Below are 19345 nucleotides of genomic sequence, written 5' to 3'. Positions count from 1 at the left end.
GTCTGTGAAAAATAATGCAAGTCTGAAAAAACCCATTGATTACAATGGGTCAGAGTGTAATGCAAGTTCTGCATGTAAATACCACACCTAGAACATGCGCATAAAAACCGCAAGTGAGAAAGGGGCCTAAGGGTTCTTTCACATTTCATGTCCGTGGTTCTGTGCATCACTGATGCCTCACTGAGCCATTGATTTCTATGGTTGTGTTCACCTTGTCTTGTATTTATACTAATATGTTGTCCATTGAAAAAATTATGAAACATGTCCTATTTTTTTCACAGATGGGAATCACTGAAGGCAATTGAAGTTTATGGTTCCGCTAAAAAAAACAGATGCAATATCTGTTTTTTTCACTGATGAGGCTGAAAAATGAGGTGTGATGTTTTCAAAGTAATGTTAAACCATAAGTATTTTTTTTGTCGACAAGGAGATATAACAGATGCATCACAGAGACAAAAATAAAAGAAAAACACAGACACAATGGAGACAAAACCAATGGATGCACAACTGAAGCAGAACACCAATGTCTATGTGAAAGAGCCCTAACTTTCCAGCTTTCATTGATTTTTCAAAAAAGGTGTGCCATTCCAAAGTGACTGAAACCCTCTAAAAGCAGGTTATCCAGAAAAAGGCCAAAGGGGTGATCCCATCAACCATTGCAAGAGAAGTTGGTTGTTCCAAGTATGTGATTTCTAGAATATGGCATCTTTAAACATCATAAACTCATTCAAATCCCCCAAGTAGGCTGGTCACCCACGATAGACATATGCAAGAGACGACAGAATAATATAGAGAATCTCAATAGGTAATCATTTCACCATTGCAGGTGGAATTGCTCGCTAGTTCAGTGCTGAAAGGGTAAGGTTCTGTCTCGTCATACAGTGTCATACAGCAGAAAGAATCAAAAGGTTAAACTCACCTTTACTGAGGATCATGTTGTGTGTACAGATAATAAATGGTCCAAAGTTCATTTTAGTAATGAAAGCAAGTTTAATGTTCATTTACAAACTGGGAAAAAACTGAAACCAAAGTGTGTAAGGCAGTCAGAGAAAGGTGGAAGAAGAAGTGTCATTGTCAGGGGAATGTTTTCTGCAGCAGGGGTTTTACCACAGCTACATGGCAAAGTGAATGAAAGTGTGTATCAGTACCTTCTTCAACAACATGTGGTTCCTCCCTTTTGTTCTTCCCTCAATCAGACAGCAATGTTCATGTAGGACAAAGCCCCTGTCACATGGCAAAACAGCAGTTCCTTGAATGAGAAAACATTGAAACAATGAAATTGCCAGCCAAGGGTTCTGATTAGAGATGGGTGAATCAATTCTAATGAAGTGGAATTCGTTTAGAATTTCAGGAAAACTTTGGTTGTGTACGAATCCGAAATTTACGGTAATTTGTGGGAACAATTTTTTTTCCCCCTTTATTAACAGAGAACTCTGGGAAGAAGAAAGGAACACCCTTGATCACATGTGCAGACATGTAAGCCAATCAGCAACCGGCAGGCTTATGTGATGTCACAGCCCTATAAAAGCAGATGGCAATTTGCAATCCCGTCATTTCACACTGCATGTACTGTCTCTAGCATCTAGCTGCTAAAGTCCAGGGTGTCCATTTTGGGGGATCTGTATACCACAAATTTCAATTCTTTTTTTTGTTGCTAAAGTAGATAGCAAGAAATCCATGTCAAATGAACATCGTTTCTGGAGTGATCTTTTCTCAAAGTCCAGGGTGTCAGTTTTTGGAGTTCTATATTCCCCAAATTTCATTTTCTTTTTTGTTGCTAAAGTTGATATCAAGAAATCCGTGTCAAATCCACATAGTTGCTGGAGTGGATCTGCCAGGATTTCAACACACCAATGCCTTATGCATCAGATTAATCAGCCAAACGTTGAGAAATGAGTCTGGATTCTAACTACCTGCCTCAGCCACTTTTCTGATGCTGCCACCCACCTGATGCCACAAATCTGCTGCCAGTTTCGCCATCTGCCTCCCACCATCTTTACCAGGGACTGGAATTGTCACCCACCTGCACACTCTGTCATTGTGCCACTTTCTGACCTGCTGCTGCTACCACCTCCACACTCTGTCATTGTGCCACTCTGTGGCCTACCATGTTGCTGCAACCTCCATAATTTGTCATTGTGCCACTCTCTGGCCTCATGCTGCTGCTATTGCTGCTGGCCATCTACACACACTGTGATTGTGCCACTCTTTGACCTCCTGCTGCTGCCGCCACCTCCACCCTCTGTCATTGTGCCACTCTGTGGCCTACCATGTTTCCGCCACCTCCATAATTTGTCATTCTGCTACTCTGCGGCCTACTCATTCTGTTGCAAACTGACCGCTGTCACCCTGGAACACCCTGTGATTTCCATAATGCTGTTTTCACCCTCCACCACTCTATGACGTTACCACTATGTTTGGTTTTCTCCTTCATTTCATTTGTCAGAAGGAATGAAAAGCCATAGGATTGATAGCCAAAAGCAGAAATGGATACAGAATACAGAGGACATGCAAATATCCCATGTACTGGTCATCTCTGTTTTGGTTCAACTCCTGTTTGTTTTTGGCTTTAGCGATACTGATTATTGATCGACTGAAAACAGACACTGACGGATGAAAAGAAGGGCAAAATGATTAGTGACGTCAGTGCAAAACTAATGCCGACACCCTCTCCACTCTTTTGGGGGGTTTCTACATGTATCAGCGTTTAACAGAACAGGTTCTGTTGTAATCTATGGAATCATGTCAGTGTAAAAAGAGTGCACTCTTTGATGTTAAAGTGGGATCTTGGCCCTCAGCTCAGTCCTTTTGAGCTGTCACAGACGTTACCTTGTCGGGCTGCATTCCCACTTCACTTGCTTGGTAAAGTTGGCCTCTGTAAGTGTCCATGGAATTGTAGAGTGAAACTATTCTAAGAGCTGCGGCTGTCACAGACAGCATTAAAACACAGCATTGTTTGAAGACCTAACCAGGCTCCCTAAGCAAATTTGAGCATGGCACAACATTCCACAACACCCTAAGGCTCTCTGCAGCCAGGAAATACCTGTTTTTTAATGTGATTCGCCATGATTCGATTCGGGTCGAATCAAATTTTGATGGAAAACTCGGTGAACTTGGCGAATTGAATTTTTGAAAAATTCGCCCAGCTCTAGTTCTGATCTAACTTCAACAGAAAATATAATAAGAGGGCCACTCTGCAGCCCATAGTCACAGTTGCCCAGTTGCCAATAGTAACAGTGCCCTCTATAGTCCCTTTTTCCATATGAACATTTTTACTTTTTAATGTAATATTATATATCTCCTATGATTTGTAAAGACTATTATTATTAGTCAATAGTCTCAGGGTCCCCAGTTTCAAATAGAGCCCCTCAAAGCCATTAGTCACAGGGTCCCCTGTGATCCAACAGTAACGTGGTCCCCATAAACAATATGCCTTTGCATAGCCTATAGTCATAGGACCCCATGGTACCCATAAAAAAGAACTAACCTGCTCTGTTGGTGGTGTCCTCTGTGCAGGCCTCTCATAGGTTGCAGGATTACTGTATCCTGTGATATGGTGAAGGCAGAGCAGGGAGCTATCAGTTCCATGCTCAGCCGTCTGCTATAGACATAAGCGGACTTCAGTGCAGATCTGGTTTCCAACCCTAGATGCATATAATACAACGACACATGACATCACATTCCATGGATCAATGACTATTGAATGAATGAATGGATGAGTGAATGGATCAATGTACGGGCATGATTATTATGTATACTGACGTCTTAAAGTGATACTGGTATAATTTATCACAAGACTGAAATATAGGAAAAATACATATTACCAACAATTTTGCGGGCTCACTCGTGCTCCCCTGGGCTCACAGGCACGGCGCCAACACCCCTCCCTGTTCCGGATCCTTGACCCGGCTCCATGCGTGCACGAACCCATCTCCTTGGGCGAGCACGGCGTCTTTAGAAGGTTAAAAGGGCCAGAGAACCGCTGATTGGTACACTAGTTGAACACTTCCCCTTTAAAAGTCCAGCACCTTCCTTCCTGCTTTGCCGGATCTTTGTGCCTCACTGCCTCAGAGAAAGCTCCATTGCGATTATCCTGCGTTCCAGTGTCTCCTGGGTTCATGTGTCCCTGTGTCTCCTGCGTTCCTGTGCTTCCTGAGTCCCTCCGTGTTCCTGTGTTACCAGTGTTCCTCCATGGTGCTATGTCCTGTGTGCCTGTGTTCCCTTACCTTTCTGCTTGGACCTCCTGTTGCTGACCCCGGATTGGATTCTGATGTTGCATCTCTGCCGCCTGTCCTGATCATGTGCCTGCACCTGACCACGAGATTATCTGCCGTTTCTGTACCTCGACAAGTCACGCCTGTGGAACGACCTGGTTGTACCACACTGCAGCTAGTCCAACCCGGTTTGCGGCGGGCTCTGGCGAAAACCGGGTACCACTTAGACTCCGGGCCCAGGTAGTGGCATTTGTCATCATCTTCAGTGGTCCAGAGGATCCACAACCCCTGAGCCTGACACCTAGAACACATATAAAAATAAACAAATAAAATCAAAAACATTTTATGTATCACTGCATCTCAAAAGTTCTCATTTATCAATATCTAAAAATACTTATGCATGACGGCAAATTGTGTAATGGAAAATAGTGCTTAAATATCGGAATTACCACTTTTCGTTATTTTATAATGCATACATTTTAGAATGAAAGTGATCAAAAAGTTATATGTGGGGCTATGTATTCTAACTTCTATTCAGTGCATTCACCATAAAGCATATACACATTGCTGGGCTATTCAGACACTACATAACAAAGTTGTCTTACTATACCTAGAGTGTAAAATTGTGGGCATTATACATTCTATTTAGTAATTTACTTTTACTGTATTTTAGGTATATGATTCTGTAGAACTACTACTAGGAATAGATTTAATAATTTTTCTTTTATAATTTGTACATTAAACTCAAGACTATTGTGCATTTTTAAATGCACAAGGACATACAGACTTATTCTTTTCCTGGTTTAGATGTTTTTCACATACTAAGGGCAAACTCTATATTGAACATGGACTAATTAAGAAAATATTGACCCAAGGGAAAGATTTAATATTAAAATTATGCCCTGGGAAAAAGAAAATAATTGGATTATATATTGCCTGTTACTGCCCAGTGATCATGTGTTCCTCATTTTAAATATCAAGTCCATCCAAATATATTAAGGAGGCAAATATTTGTTATCCAAACATCTTATATCATCATATCCTAGTCATTATTACAGTGGCTTAAGATAGCTTACCAAAACTCTAAATGGATGAAATTCACAATCCATACAGTATTTTAACAATATAAATATGAAACATAAATTTTGTAAACTTTAATACAGATATATCTGTAATTTATTTATACAAATCATTGTATGTATGTATGAGTGTTTAACTGTTAGAGTGTTCAGGAAAAATAGAGGTGAAATCTTGAATATTGTAGTAATAGTAGTAATCACATGAAAAGTTTGTTAGAAAAGCTGCACTGTATAAACTGCTAACTTCCCTCCCTATATGTCCAGTCCATTTTGAGAAGGTATTAATTTTAACCTGAAAGAATTTGAGTGGAAATGTTTTTTTTTCTCCATTCTTACTTAGTTTTAAAAAGCAAAATGTAACAAAATTCAGGTTCAACAGATTCAAGAAAACATTCGGAAAAGTTTGGTTGTGGTCCTGTACTTTGACCTCGAACATGAATCCCATCAAAGTCAGTTGGGACCTAAATTTTTACACCCAAAAATGACTATAAATTAGGTTAATAAGAGGCCTGAATATTGGTGTTAAAAAGAGGGCAGTTATTAACACTGGGTAGGGAAAATACTTAAAATAAGAACTTCAAAAATAAATTATAAAAAAAATGAATAGAAACAGCTAGGAATTATATACTAACTACTATGCATACTTAAAATTATTAACTGTATATGAGCTCCTATGCGCACATGTAGATAAATAGATCTTATGGAAGAGTGGACAACGGCTATGTATACAGAATTTATATAATTATAAATGGTATTAGATGGGATCAAGACATTACTCACAGACAGAGAGGAGATGACAGTCTCACCTGTTCTGTTCAATAGGTCACAACTCAAATTAAAGTTATCATGCATACAGGTTTTATGCAAAAATGTAGATTGAATTAGCAATACATTATCCAATAAGAATATGACACACTTTTTAGCATTACAGAATCAATCAACAATCAGAAGTAAGATATTAACGGTAGCTAATGTGTACATAAGGGTGTTATATTATATAACGTTGTTGCTGTTGCTCAGGAATTAAGTCGTGTAAAGTTCTCACAGTTTCAAAACCACAAAATAGTGAAGCATGAGAGCTCAAACGTAATAAGCAGAGCTATTTGAAAACTAAAATAAATGAAGACTAAAACATCCTTCTTCTCAACCTTTTCACCGTCATCATCATCGTACAGTTAGAAGGTGCACTCATTGGTCCCCATTTATTAAAGAGTTTGCGTCGGTTTTCTTTTTTTTTTTATAAACTTATAATATATTATAGCAAAAAAGTATTACAATTAAAAATATACAAAACATTTTTATCTTTCCATCAGTATATCACTCTTATCATAAGTACAAAATCACAATCTATTTTCTTTTCCCACCCTCCCTTAACCCACCCTCTGACGGTTGACAAGTTAACCTTTGAGCAATTTTCTACCAAACGGCAAAAAAAAAAAAAAAAAAAAAAACAAGCAAGGAACCTGTTGTGGCTTAGCATGATCTTTTTATTCATTCCTCCCAGACTTCTTCCGGTTTACTGCCTCTCTCCAATACCTCCTGCCGCTCTGCATAACACAGAAGGTCCATCCTTACTTACCATTCCTTTACCTTGGGTGGTTCCCTGTTCTTCCATGAATATAAAATTAACTTTCTTGCTAGAAAAAGACCTTTTAATATATAATTGGTATGACTTGGTGGTCCCAAAATACCCATTCTTGAGCCTAATACACACACCTGAATATTCCATGGAATGTCACACTTAAATATTGACTGCAGTCTTACCCCTAGCCAGTAGCGATACAGCTTTGGGCAATGCCACAGCATGTAGACAAGATCTGCATCAAACAGGTCACACCTAGGACATTTTTCTTCCTTCTTATTCCCGAATTGGTTCAATCTTTTTGGTGTGTAGTGTACTCTGTGTACTATATACAATTGTGAATTTTTTTTGTAATTTTATTAATTGTTTCCAGTAGATCCACCCACTCTGCTACTGTTAAATCCGGGAAGTCTTTCTTCCATTTCTCATAGCATTTCTTTACGGGGGAGATATTCTCATCTGTTACCAGTACCTTATATACCTTGGACATTAAACCTTTTTTTATAAGCTGTCGAGAACACAGTGCTTCTATTGGATGTTGCGCTTCCCCCATGTAGTCTCCCCTTTGATTCACACTGAAGGCGTTCCTCAGTTGGGCATAAAAAAAACAATCCTTTGACTCCAAACCGAAATCTGCAGCTAAATCATCATAAGACTTCAAAGTTCCCTGTATCATAACCTGATGCATAAATAATAACCCTCTCTCTATTAAAACCCTTGTTTGGCCCGTCGGGACTACCATACATTTCTTGAATCCCCACAACGGTGATATCTGTAAATACCCTTTATCCCCTATTTTTTATTTCGTCATTTCCCATACCCACTGCATTAAAGCACAGCTGGGAAATTGGGCTTTAAATTCTGCCAAGTGAAAAACCCCCGTTTCCAATACTCCCCATATGTCATAAACCTTAACAAAATCATATTTACTCCCTATTATATAATTTATTATTTCCCTTTCACAGTCATTAATATTTACCCTTTGTGCAGCCAGAAAGTAGCTCAAAAGGTCAGGGATTGCCAGTCCCCCCTTTTCTATCCGTGTGAACAGTTTCTCTAACTTTATACGTGCCCCTTTCCCATTCCATATAAAATCTCGCAAAAGAGAGTTCAACGTTGCAAAATTTTTTTGTGAAGAACCACTGGGCAGTTCTGAAAGAAAAACAAAATTTGTGGCAAAATCATCATTTTGAAAACTACTGTCCTCGCAGCCAACGAAAGGTTCATTTTTCTCCAATTTGTAATTTTTTTTCCTTATTTTTGAGATTAGCGGTTTTACATTAAGCTCCACATATTCTTTTGGGTCTTTACTAACCATAATTCCCAGATAGCGCATCTTTCCTACCACAGGAAGGTTCTCTAAACAGTTTACCGACGGCATATTCTCGAGTGGTAAATATGAGGACTTCCCTGAAAGTTTTCTGAATGTTTCTATTAACTCTATTACTACTTTTAAGCTTCTTTCCGCATTATCCAGGAATAAGAGCAGATTATCCGCGTACAACAGGAGCCTCACTTCCTTTTTTCCCCACATAAATCCCTTTAGCCCTCTGGAAGTCCTGATGCAACATGCTAATGGTTCTAGTGCCACTGCAAATAGCAGGGGCGACAAAGGGCACCCCTGCCTAGTTCCCCTATAAAGCTGCCAAGCTGCTGATGCTTTACCATCTATGCTGACTCTGGCGGAAGCTCTATTATAAAGCAGTTTTATCAATGCAATAAACTGCTTCCAAAATCCCATCTTTTCCAGGGCTTTCCAAATGTAGTCCCACTCGATGCGGTCAAAGGCTTTAACCGCGTCGAGTGAGACCACCGCCCTCACCCCCGTTTTCTCACAAGGAGCCTGTAAGTACCACCACATACGTGAAATGTTGTCTCTGACCGATCTCCCCGGCATGAACCCCGATTGATCTTCATGTACCACTGGTCGTACCACCTTTTGTAATCTTGTTGCAAGTATTTTTGCTAATATTTTGTAATCGGAGTTCAGCAGGGAGATCGGTCTGTATGAATCACATTCCTGCGGGCATTTCCCCTCTTTCAAGATTAAAACAATAATTGCCTCTCTCATAGAGTGTGGCAGCAGTTTTCCCGATAATGAATGATTATAAACCTTTAGCAACAGCGGGAGCAATATTTCCCCATATTGAATATATGCCTCTGGTGGGATTTCATCCGAGCCCACAGTTTTCCCAATTTTCTCAGAGCATCACCCAATTCTTCCAGACTCAAGGGGCTCTCCAGCATCTCTATTTCTTCGGGAGACAAGCGGGGAACAGGGACCGAATGTAGTACCTCACCCAGTCTCTCCTCTTCCGTTCTCCTCTCCAAGGAATATAATTTTTCAAAAAAAGAACTAAATTCTTCCCTGATCCCTTCCTGTGTTACCACCAATGATCCGCTCCTACCCCTGATTGCATTTATTTTTTTACTCGATTTCTGATTTTTTACTTGCTAGTACTTGCTAGTTATTTCATGGAGGAATATTGCCCCAATATTCCCTTGCCAACATATTGTTTAATCTCTTGTGTAGCTTTCTCCAAGCCATAACGCCTAAAGCTTTCCTGTGCCTCTAACCATATACGCCTATTTTCCTCCGTTGGGTTCTTAATAAATTCCCCTTCCAGATCTGAGACTTTATCTTTTAACAATTGTAGGGTCTTACTTTTTTCCCTTTTTAAACAAGCTAATCTGATCACGAATCAGCCCCCTAAGAAATGCCTTCAGTATGTCCCATACCACTCGGTCCCATTTAAATTTTATCCTTCACCAAACTAAACCAGAATGGCTTTACTTTATAAAATGTGATCCCAGTTGGTCTGGCCCATTTTAATGTAAGGCAGGCTGGGGAGTGGTCTCTGACAGTCCACTTGCACCAAAGATTATATCAAAGTCCACCATGTCGATACCTAATTCATTAACCAAAACCAGATCTATCCTCACAAGAGACTCATGTGTTTTTGAATAGCATGTAAATGCTTGCCTATCCGGGTTTCTTTCTCTCCATATATCCCTATATCCCAACTCATTAATTAATCTACCGAATAATGTATCAGAACATGGTACTCTAGGTGTGTGGGTGTCCCTACCTCTCAATCTGTCTAGCCCCTCGTTAGCCACAAAATTGAAATCCCCTATTAAAAAAATGGGTAGTTCTTCATATTTCCTTAATTTATTTACAATGCTCACTAATGTGTCTACTGAAGCCATGGGAGGAAGGTAGATTCCCACCAACACCATTTCCAACCATGTACAATCACATATCTGCCATTTCTATCAGTTTTGACCTCTTTTTCCTGGAAATTTACTTTGTTGCTTATCATTATGCTCACCCCACGGGCAAAGGAGGAGAAGGTCGCATGGTAGTAATGGTAGTAAATCATTCTACTTTAAACAAAAAAGAAACTGAGACAAAATTACCCATACATAATAAATTAATCCCTTTGTCAACCGCCAAACCCCCCCCCCCCCCTACCAATTGTCCAGGATAAAAATACCCTAGACTCATCCTGGAGCATTCTTTTGGCTGTAGTGGATGCTCCTGCCTAATCACCTCAGATCTTTATAACCCCTCCACCCATTCATTTACTTCTTTGACATCATCGAAAAAATGGGCTTTCCCATCATATATTATCTTCAGCTTAGCAGGATAGGAGAGGGAGTAAACCACCCCTTTCTCTCTTAGTCTTTTTTTAAGGCTAGCATAGCTGACCTGCTTTTTTTGAATTTCCTGTGGGTAGTCAGAGAAGACCATTATTGGAGTGTTGTTAAATTTCAGCTGGTCCATAGATTGAGCAGCCTTCAATATATTATCCCTATCTAGGATGGGAGCCAACCGAACGGGTCTTAGCTGGGACCCGATGAGCACGGTCCACCAGAAAGACCCCGGTACGGACCCCCTCCAGAAAGGTGGCCGTCAACCAGTCAGTAACAAATTTAGTGGGATCATCACCCTCTATTCCCTCAGGGAAGCCAACAATCCTAAGTTTATTTCTTCTCAACCGGTTCTCCAAATCGAGCAATTTATGCTGCATTTCCACCTCTTTTCTTTCTAATTCTTTAATCCGATTCGCAACATCCATTACTTGATCCTCGACCTTTCCCACAAGGTCCACCACCTCCTCAGTTCTGCCCCTGTGTTTATTAAAGTCTTCCCTCAGCAAACCAACATCACTTTTCAGTCCTCCTATCTCTTTTAGCACATTACCTACAGCGGCAATACATTGGGTTATTTGCAATGATATATCTTTTAGCGATATATTCACCTCACCCTCCTCGTTTCCGACCGTATTGTCCTCAATACTAGATTTATCCATAGAATTGTCTATGGCTGTTTGCGAGGACCCTGATTCTTTATGTCGTTCATCATTTTTATTACTCTTGGTTTGAGAGACGCCCGGGGATTGAAGATATTTCTCCATCTTACCATCTCTTTTTTTCCCTCCCGGGGAGACACCTACATCTGAAAGTCTAGCTTTAGTAGCACTTTTTTGTTGCCTCTTACTCCCCATTGTACAGCAATAACAAAATTAATGTCAGGCTTGCGGGTTGTGGATCCACTGGACCACTGCAGACGATGACTCAAGCCACTACCTGGGACCGGAGTCTAAGCGGTACCCGGTTTTCACCAGAGCCCGCCGCAAAGCGGGTTAGACAAGCTGCAGCGTGGTACCACCAGGTCGTTCCTCAGGCGTGACTTGTCTGCAGTGGCGGCCAAGGTTGAGGTACAATAACGGCAATCAATCTCGTGGTCAAAGTCCAGGCACAGGGTCAGGGCAGGCGGCAGAGATGCAACGTCAGAGTTCAATCCGGGGTCAGCAACAGGAGGTCCAAGCAGAGGGATACGGGAACACAGAACAGCAGCACGGAGGAACACTGGTACACGGAAACACGGAGGAGCTCAGGTAACACAGGAACACGGAGGGACACAGGAACGCAGGAGACACAGGAACGCAGGAGACACAGGAACGCAGGCTAATCGCAGTAAAGCTTTCTCTCAGGCTGTGAGGCACAAAGATCCGGCAGGGCTTGCAGGAAGAGGCAGGCTTATATAAATTTGGGCAAAATGGCCAGCGCCAATTAATGGCGCGCTGGCCCTTTAAATCTTGAGAAGGAGCCGCGTGCGCGCCCTAGCAGTCGGGGACGCACGCGGACCGCGGAGGGAAGCGAGCCGGGCCAGGTGAGACGCGCTGGCAATAAGGGTCGCGGGACCACCCGTGACAGTACCCCCCCCCTTCGGCCTCCCCCTCCTTCTGGGCTGGAGAAATTTCTGCAGGAGATCACGGTCCAAAATATTGTCCTCCCAGGCTCCCACGACCTCTCTTCTGGCCCGAATACCTTCCAGTCAACCAAGAAGAACCGCTTCCCCCTTACCATCTTCATGTCCAGGATCTCCTTTACCTCGTAGGTGTTGGTGGAGTCCGCCACTGGAGTGGGGGGGGAGGAACGTGCCGGGAGAAGCGATTCAGAATGACAGGTTTCAGCAGAGATACGTGGAAAGAATTTGGGATGCGCATAGTAGGAGGAAGGCGGAGTTTATACGCCACTGGATTAATGCGCTGTAACACCTCGAACGGTCCCAGAAAACGTGGACCCAGCTTGTAACTGGGAATCTTCAAACGGACATACTTGGATGACAGCCACACCTTGTCACCTGGAGAGAACATGGGAGGAGACCTGCGTTTCTTGTCCGCTTGAGTTTTTGAACGGGCGGATGCCAGAAGTAAAGACTGACGAGTCTGTTCCCAGATAGTTTTTAGGTCTTCTACCAACTCTTCCACAGCAGGAACATCAGCAGACACGGAGAGAGGAAGAGGTGGTCGTGGATGTCTCCCATAGACAATGAAGAAAGGAGTGGCACCGGCAGACTCAGAGTACAGGGAGTTGTAGGAGAACTCAGCCCATGGGAGCAGAGTGGACCAGTCGTCCTGTCGGGCGGAGACAAAATGACGGAGATAACAACCTAAGGTCTGATTAACCCTCTCGACTTGTCCATTCGACTGAGGGTGATACGCTGAGGAAAAGTCCAATTTCACCTGGAGTTGACTGCACAGAGAACGCCAGAACCGGGAAACAAACTGAAATCCACGGTCAGATACTATGTGCCGGGGAAGACCATGAAGCCGGAAGATGTGAGTGAAGAACATACTGGCAAGGCGAGGAGCAGACGGTAGACCTGGCAGCGGAACAAAATGAGACATTTTGGAGAACCGATCAGGGAAGGTCCGTGACAAAGTCCATGGCCACGTGAGACCATGGGCAACTGGGTATCGGCAACGGCATCAGGAGACCTGCAGGTTTGAGGCGTCATGGTTTATTACGAGCACAAGAGATGCAGGAAGCCACAAAATCCCGTACGTCTTGGACCAGATTCGGCCACTAATAATAACGAGAAATGAGGGCTAAGGAGCGCTGCACCCCAGGATGCCCGGCCACACGAGAACAATGTCCCCAGGTCAAGATCTTCTTCTGAAGAGCAGGTCGGACATACGTCTTGCCAGGAGGGAGCTGCCGGAAGTCTACTGGAGCAGCCACAACCAGCCGTTCCGGAGGGATGATATGCCAAGGAGCCGGTTCTTCCCCAATAACATCAGAGGCACGTGAGAGGGCATCTGCCTTGATGTTCTTCTCAGCTGGATGAAAATGGATCAAAAAATTAAAACGTGAAAAGAAAAGGGACCAGCGGGCTTGTCTTGGATTGAGACGTTGAGCAGTCTGAAGGTACAGGAGATTCTTGTGGTCAGAATATACACTGACCGGGTGACGAGCTCCTTCCAGAAGATAGCGCCACTCTTCCAAGGCGAGTTTAATAGCCAGGAGTTCCCGATCTCCTATGGAGTAGTTCCTCTCAGCCGCAGAGAAGGTTCTGGAAAAGAAGCCACAGGTAAGTGTTCGGCCTTTGGGCCCTTTCTGAGTGAGCACAGCTCCAGCACCCACGGAGGAGGTGTCAACCTCAAGTTGGAAGGGTTTCTCTAAATCTGGTCGCCTCAGAACAGGAGCAGAGGCGAAGGCAGACTTCAGTCTAGAGAATGCTTCCTCCGCGACTGGAGACCAGTGTCTGGGATCAGCACCTTTTTTAGTTAGAGCCACAATGGGAGACACGAGGGAAGAGAAGTGAGGAATGAATTGCCGGTAATAATTAGCGAAACCAAGGAATCTCTGTATGGCACGAAGTCCCACTGGGCGAGGCCACTGAAGTACCGCAGACAACTTGGTTGGATCCATCTGTAGGCCTTTATCGGAGATTATGTATCCTAGAAATGGAAGGCTCTTCTGATGGAATTGGCACTTCTCCAGTTTAGCATAGAGGCGATTGGCTCTTAGGCGCCTAAGAACTTGCCGTACATGCATTTGATGAGACTCCAGATCAGGAGAGAAGACCAAGATGTCATCTAAGTTAACAACGACACAGGTGTATAGCAGGTCTCTGAAAATGTCGTTCACGAATTCCTGAAAGACTGCAGGCGCATTACACAGTCCAAAGGGCATGACCAAGTACTCAAAGTGCCCGTCTCGGGTGTTAAAGGCGGTCTTCCATTCATCGCCCTCCCGGATGCGGATAAGATTATAGGCCCCTCTAAGGTCCAATTTAGAGAAGATTTTAGCTTTACGAAGGCGGTCAAAGAGTTCCGAGATTAACGGCAATGGACACTGGTTCTTTATTGTCACCTTATTGAGGCCCCGATAGTCAATGCAGGGACGAAGAGAACCATCTTTCTTGGCCACAAAGAAGAAGCCGGCACCGGCAGGAGAAGAGGACTTGCGGATGAACCCCTTCTGTAGATTCTCCTTGATGTAGGCCGACATGGCTGCAGTTTCAGGCACGGACAGCGGGTAAACTCGACCTCGTGGCAGAGAAGTTCCTGGCAGCAGTTCAATAGGGCAATCGTATGGACGATGCGGTGGCAAGGTCTCCGCTTGCTTTTCAGAGAAGACATCAGCATAGTCTAGGTAAGCAGCGGGAAGACCCTTCAGAGACTTGAGGGACAAGGAGGAAGATATAGTAGCAACTGGACGAAGAGCCCTGAGACAACGGGACTGGCATCCAGGACCCCAGCGAAGAACCTCCCCAGTCTGCCAGTTAAGAACAGGTGCATGTCTCTGCAGCCACGGAAGTCCCAATAGGACGGAGGAAGTGGAGCGGGGAAGTACGTGGAAAGACAGTCTCTCCATATGCAGGGCACCAACTTGCAGACACAGTGGTTCATTGCGATACTGGACTGGATCAGAGAGAATCTGACCACTGACCGAAGAGATGACCAGAGGCTTGTCGAGGTGGATCACTGGAATGTGATGCTGTGAGACCAGTGCAACATCCACAAAATTTCCTGCGGACCCAGAGTCCAAGAAGGCACACACTTGGAACTGGCTGCTCGTACCAACGCTGAGGAGCACAGGAATGGTCAAACATGGAGAAGCTTCGCACACACCTAGGGACGCTTCTCCCAAGAACCCTAGGTGGTAGCATTTCCCGAACGTTGGGGACGGACAGGACACATCCTGATGAAATGCTCAGGACTCGCACAATAGAGGCAGAGATCTCCCTGTCGTCTTCTGTTGCGTTCCTGGGAAGAGAGTCTGGCTCTGTCCACCTCCATAGGCTCTTCAACAGACGGTACAGCCGGTGACTGGAGCGGCCTCTGGAAGACCGGAGCCAGGCGAGGAAGACGTCTTGAACGAGCTTGAGGCTGCTCGGGGAGAGACTCTTCGGCATGCTCTCTAAATCGCACGTCTATCCGGGTGGCCAGAGAGATTAAACCACTCAGAGTGGACGGCAGATCACGAGCGGCAAGAGCGGCTTTAACATGGGAGGTGAGCCCCTTTTTGAAAGCTGCGGACAGGACCGTGTTGTTCCAAGAGAGCTCTGAGGCCAGGGTACGGAACTGCACGGCGTACTCTCCAACAGATGAATTGCCCTGATGCAGCTTCAACAATGCAGTCTCAGCAGAGGAGGCCCGTGCTGGTTCTTCGAAAACAGACCGGAATTCTGCCAGAAATGCCGAAAGTGTAGCAGTGACCGGGTCATCTCTGTCCCAAAGCGGAGTCGCCCAGGCCAGGGCTTTCCCGGAGAGGAGGCTGAGGATAAATGCCACCTTGGAACGCTCCGTGACGAATTGGGACGGCATGAGCTCTATGTGTAGAGAACACTGGGTGATGAAACCCCTGCATAACTTGGGATCCCAGTCATACTTGCCAGGCATAGAAAGACGTAGCCTGGGTTCGGTAGCAGGAAGGACAGCCAGAGTAGCATGGGTTGCAGGAACAGCTTCAGGGACCTGTTGCTGATGCTGAGTAGTTAGCAACTGTTGCAGCATGGCAGTGGCTTGCTCCAGCTGCTCACGCTGTGCGGCAATCTGCCGAGATTGATGCATCACAATCGTAGCAAGATCGGGACGACTGAGAGATGGAACCTCAGCGGGATCCATGGCCGGATCTTACTGTCAGGCTTGCGGGTTGTGGATCCACTGGACCACTGCAGACGATGACTCAAGCCACTACCTGGGACCGGAGTCTAAGTGGTACCCGGTTTTCACCAGAGCCCGCTGCAAAGCAGGTTAGACAAGCTGCGGCGTGGTACCACCAGGTCGTTCCTCAGGCGTGACTTGTCTGCAGTGGCAGCCAAGGTTGAAGTACTAGAACGGCAATCAATCTCGTGGTCAAAGTCCAGGCACAGGGTCAGGGCAGGTGGCAGAGATGCAACGTCAGAGTTCAATCCGGGGTCAGCAACAGGAGGTCCAAGCAGAGGGGTACGGGAACACAGAACAGCAGCACGGAGGAACACTGGTACACGGAAACACGGAGGAGCTCAGGTAACACAGGAACACGGAGGGACACAGGAACGCAGGAGACACAGGAACGCAGGAGACACAGGAACGCAGGAGACACAGGAATGCAGGCTAATCGCAGTAAAGCTTTCTCTCAGGCTGTGAGGCACAGGGGCTTGCAGGAAGAGGCAGGCTTATATAAATTTGGGCAATATGGCCAGCGCCAATTAATGGCGTGCTGGCCCTTTAAATCTTGAGAAGGAGCCGCGTGCGCGCCCTAGCAGTCGGGGACGCGCGCGGACCGTGGAGGGAAGCAAGCCGGGCCAGGTGAGACGCGCTGGCGGCGGGCTGGCGGGGGCTGGGCAGCACGGGTGAGCCCGCAACCCGCGATAAGGGTCGCGGGACCACCCGTGACAATTAATATGTCTAACAATGGAGCCTTGCCAAACTTAACCGATAAAAAGAACACAAAAAGTAGTGGTTTAAACAATCAACAAGCTTAAGGTATACTCTCTATACGCGTAGGTTTTCTGTCTGACTTAGCTCTGAAAAGAAAGTACAAACTGCTTACACATGTATTTATGAAGTGTAGTTTTGTGTATCAGCTGCACTATGGCACAAAATTCTGCACTTAAAGGTGTTCCGGTGCAGAGTTGGTCCGTGCACCACATTTATTGCTGCGGATCGGCAGAATTGAGTCACAGGTAGAGATGGGCGAATCGATTCTAATGATTCTAACTTCTGTTACAATTTCAGGAAAAATGTGATTTGCCACGAAGCTGAAGTTTATGCTGATTCGCGGGAACGAAGTTGGTGTTTTTCCCCTCATGTTTCTGCTAAATGGGCACGAGAACAACGTGTTACATGGGGCAGAGAACTCTGGGAAGGAGAAAGGAACCCCCCCGATGACATCTGTAGACCTGTAAGCCAATCAGCCACCGGCAGACTTATGTGATGTCACACAGCCCTATAAAATCCAGCCATTTTCTATCTCAGCACTTCAGACTTCATGTTGTAGCGTCCAGCTGCTGCTATTGTGCTGTGCGATTCTTGCTGCAATCCCTCGCTGTTCTCTAAGGGGGATCTGTATACCCCAAATAGAAGTTCTATTTAGTGACAAAATCGAATAGGAAGAAATCTGTTTGACTTTCATGCATATGCAGTAGTGAGCTGTCAGTTGTGGGGTATCTGTATAACACACATTGCAATACCTTTTGGGGGCTCTAGTTTACAGCCAGATTTATGTGTGAAATCCACATAGTTTATACAGTGATTTTTGCTGAAATTACACTGTCAGCTGTGGGGTATCTGTATAACGCACATTACAATACCTTTTGGGGGCTCTAGTTTACAGCCCCATTTACGTGTGAAATCCACATAGTTTATACAGTGATTTTCGCTGAAATTACACTGTCAGTTGTGGGGTATCTGTATAACGCACATTGCAATACCTTTTGGGGGCTCTAGTATACAGCCAGATTTACGTGTGAAATCCATGTACTGTATACAGTGATTTTCGCTGAAAATTACACTGTCAGTTGTGGGGTACCTGTATAAAGCACATTGCAATACCTTTTGGTGGCTCTAGTTCACAGCCAGATTTACGTATGACATCCACGTAGTTTATACAGTGATTTTCACTGAAATTACACTGTCAGTTGTGGGGTATCTGCATAACGCACATTGCAATACCTTTTGGGGGCTCTAGTTTACAGCCAGATTTACGTGTGAAATCCACATAGTTTATACAGTGATTTTCACTGAAATTACACTGTCAGTTGGGGGGTATCTGTATAACGCACATTGCAATACCTTTTGGTCTGTAGATTTTAGTTTATATGTATTTTTTATGTTAAGTGGACTAAGAGTGGTATATCTTGATCATGGCATATAGGCTGTGGTATTGACTTCATACATTTATAACAGGTGTCTTATATGACATTAAGCATGGATGATTATATCCTTATGTATCCTTTTTAGGTTACCATAATGTAAGGAGGATGTTTGGACTTATTGGAATTGGTACTTTAACAAGTCCATGAATCAAGGATGCAACTTGTCATAATGGCATTGAATGTCTTGTTGGTTTTGAACTGAAGTCTGAATAGGAATATATAGGTCGCTTCCTCAGGGAAGTGGTGCTAGGGGTGTGCTCACCTTGTTTTTATACTCCACATTATTATTGTCTTATGTTTGTCCTTGCCATCTGTGTATTTGTTTTCTGAAATTTTTGCTGTTGTGCAAATTATGGCATTTAGTTCACTTATATATATCATACTATGTACCTTGGAGTTCTGTACTTATATTGTGACTGTGCAAACTTGATGAATTAACCACAACCACACGTTTGTTCTTGCGGTTTTTAGCTTTTTTTTTTTTTATTGCCTTGGTATTTATTAATAAAGATTTATGCATTATTACAGATTTTGTACTTTGATGTTATACATTTTTGATCCTATATACCAAGAGGTAAAGCATCAGGCCATTTCATACCAGTTTTTTTTACAAAACATTTGTAAAAGTTCTTTTTAAAAAAGTGTAACTGATGATTAACCCCTATCATAGTACAAATGACATGTAATACAGGCCCAGTAAAGCAGGGCCGTGGCCCATGAAAACCCGGTCCCAGGCCTCGGCCAAAAAATTTAACTTGGTGAAGAAAAAACTTGGTACTTACCTCTAGCACACCTCTCCATCCCACAACCA

At 44.1% G+C, this 19345-nt stretch overlaps 1 long non-coding RNA gene across 1 annotated transcript in view; it reads left to right on the top strand.

The window, feature by feature from the left end:
• LOC140129054 (uncharacterized) overlaps window positions 1-18990 on the top strand; it is a 20477-nt gene extending 1487 nt beyond the window's left edge. The window contains exons 2-3 of the long non-coding RNA XR_011855278.1: window positions 282-374; window positions 17396-18990. This is a non-coding gene — a long non-coding RNA (uncharacterized lncRNA). The remainder of the gene's footprint in view (window positions 1-281; window positions 375-17395) is intronic.
• Window positions 18991-19345: the final 355 nt, after the last annotated feature.

Source organism: Engystomops pustulosus, chromosome 4, assembly GCF_040894005.1.
Source record: "Engystomops pustulosus chromosome 4, aEngPut4.maternal, whole genome shotgun sequence".
NCBI classification, from domain to species: domain Eukaryota; kingdom Metazoa; phylum Chordata; class Amphibia; order Anura; family Leptodactylidae; genus Engystomops; species Engystomops pustulosus.
The sequence above is the reverse complement of the archived record's forward strand: the minus strand, read 5'-3'. Positions and strand labels throughout refer to the sequence as shown.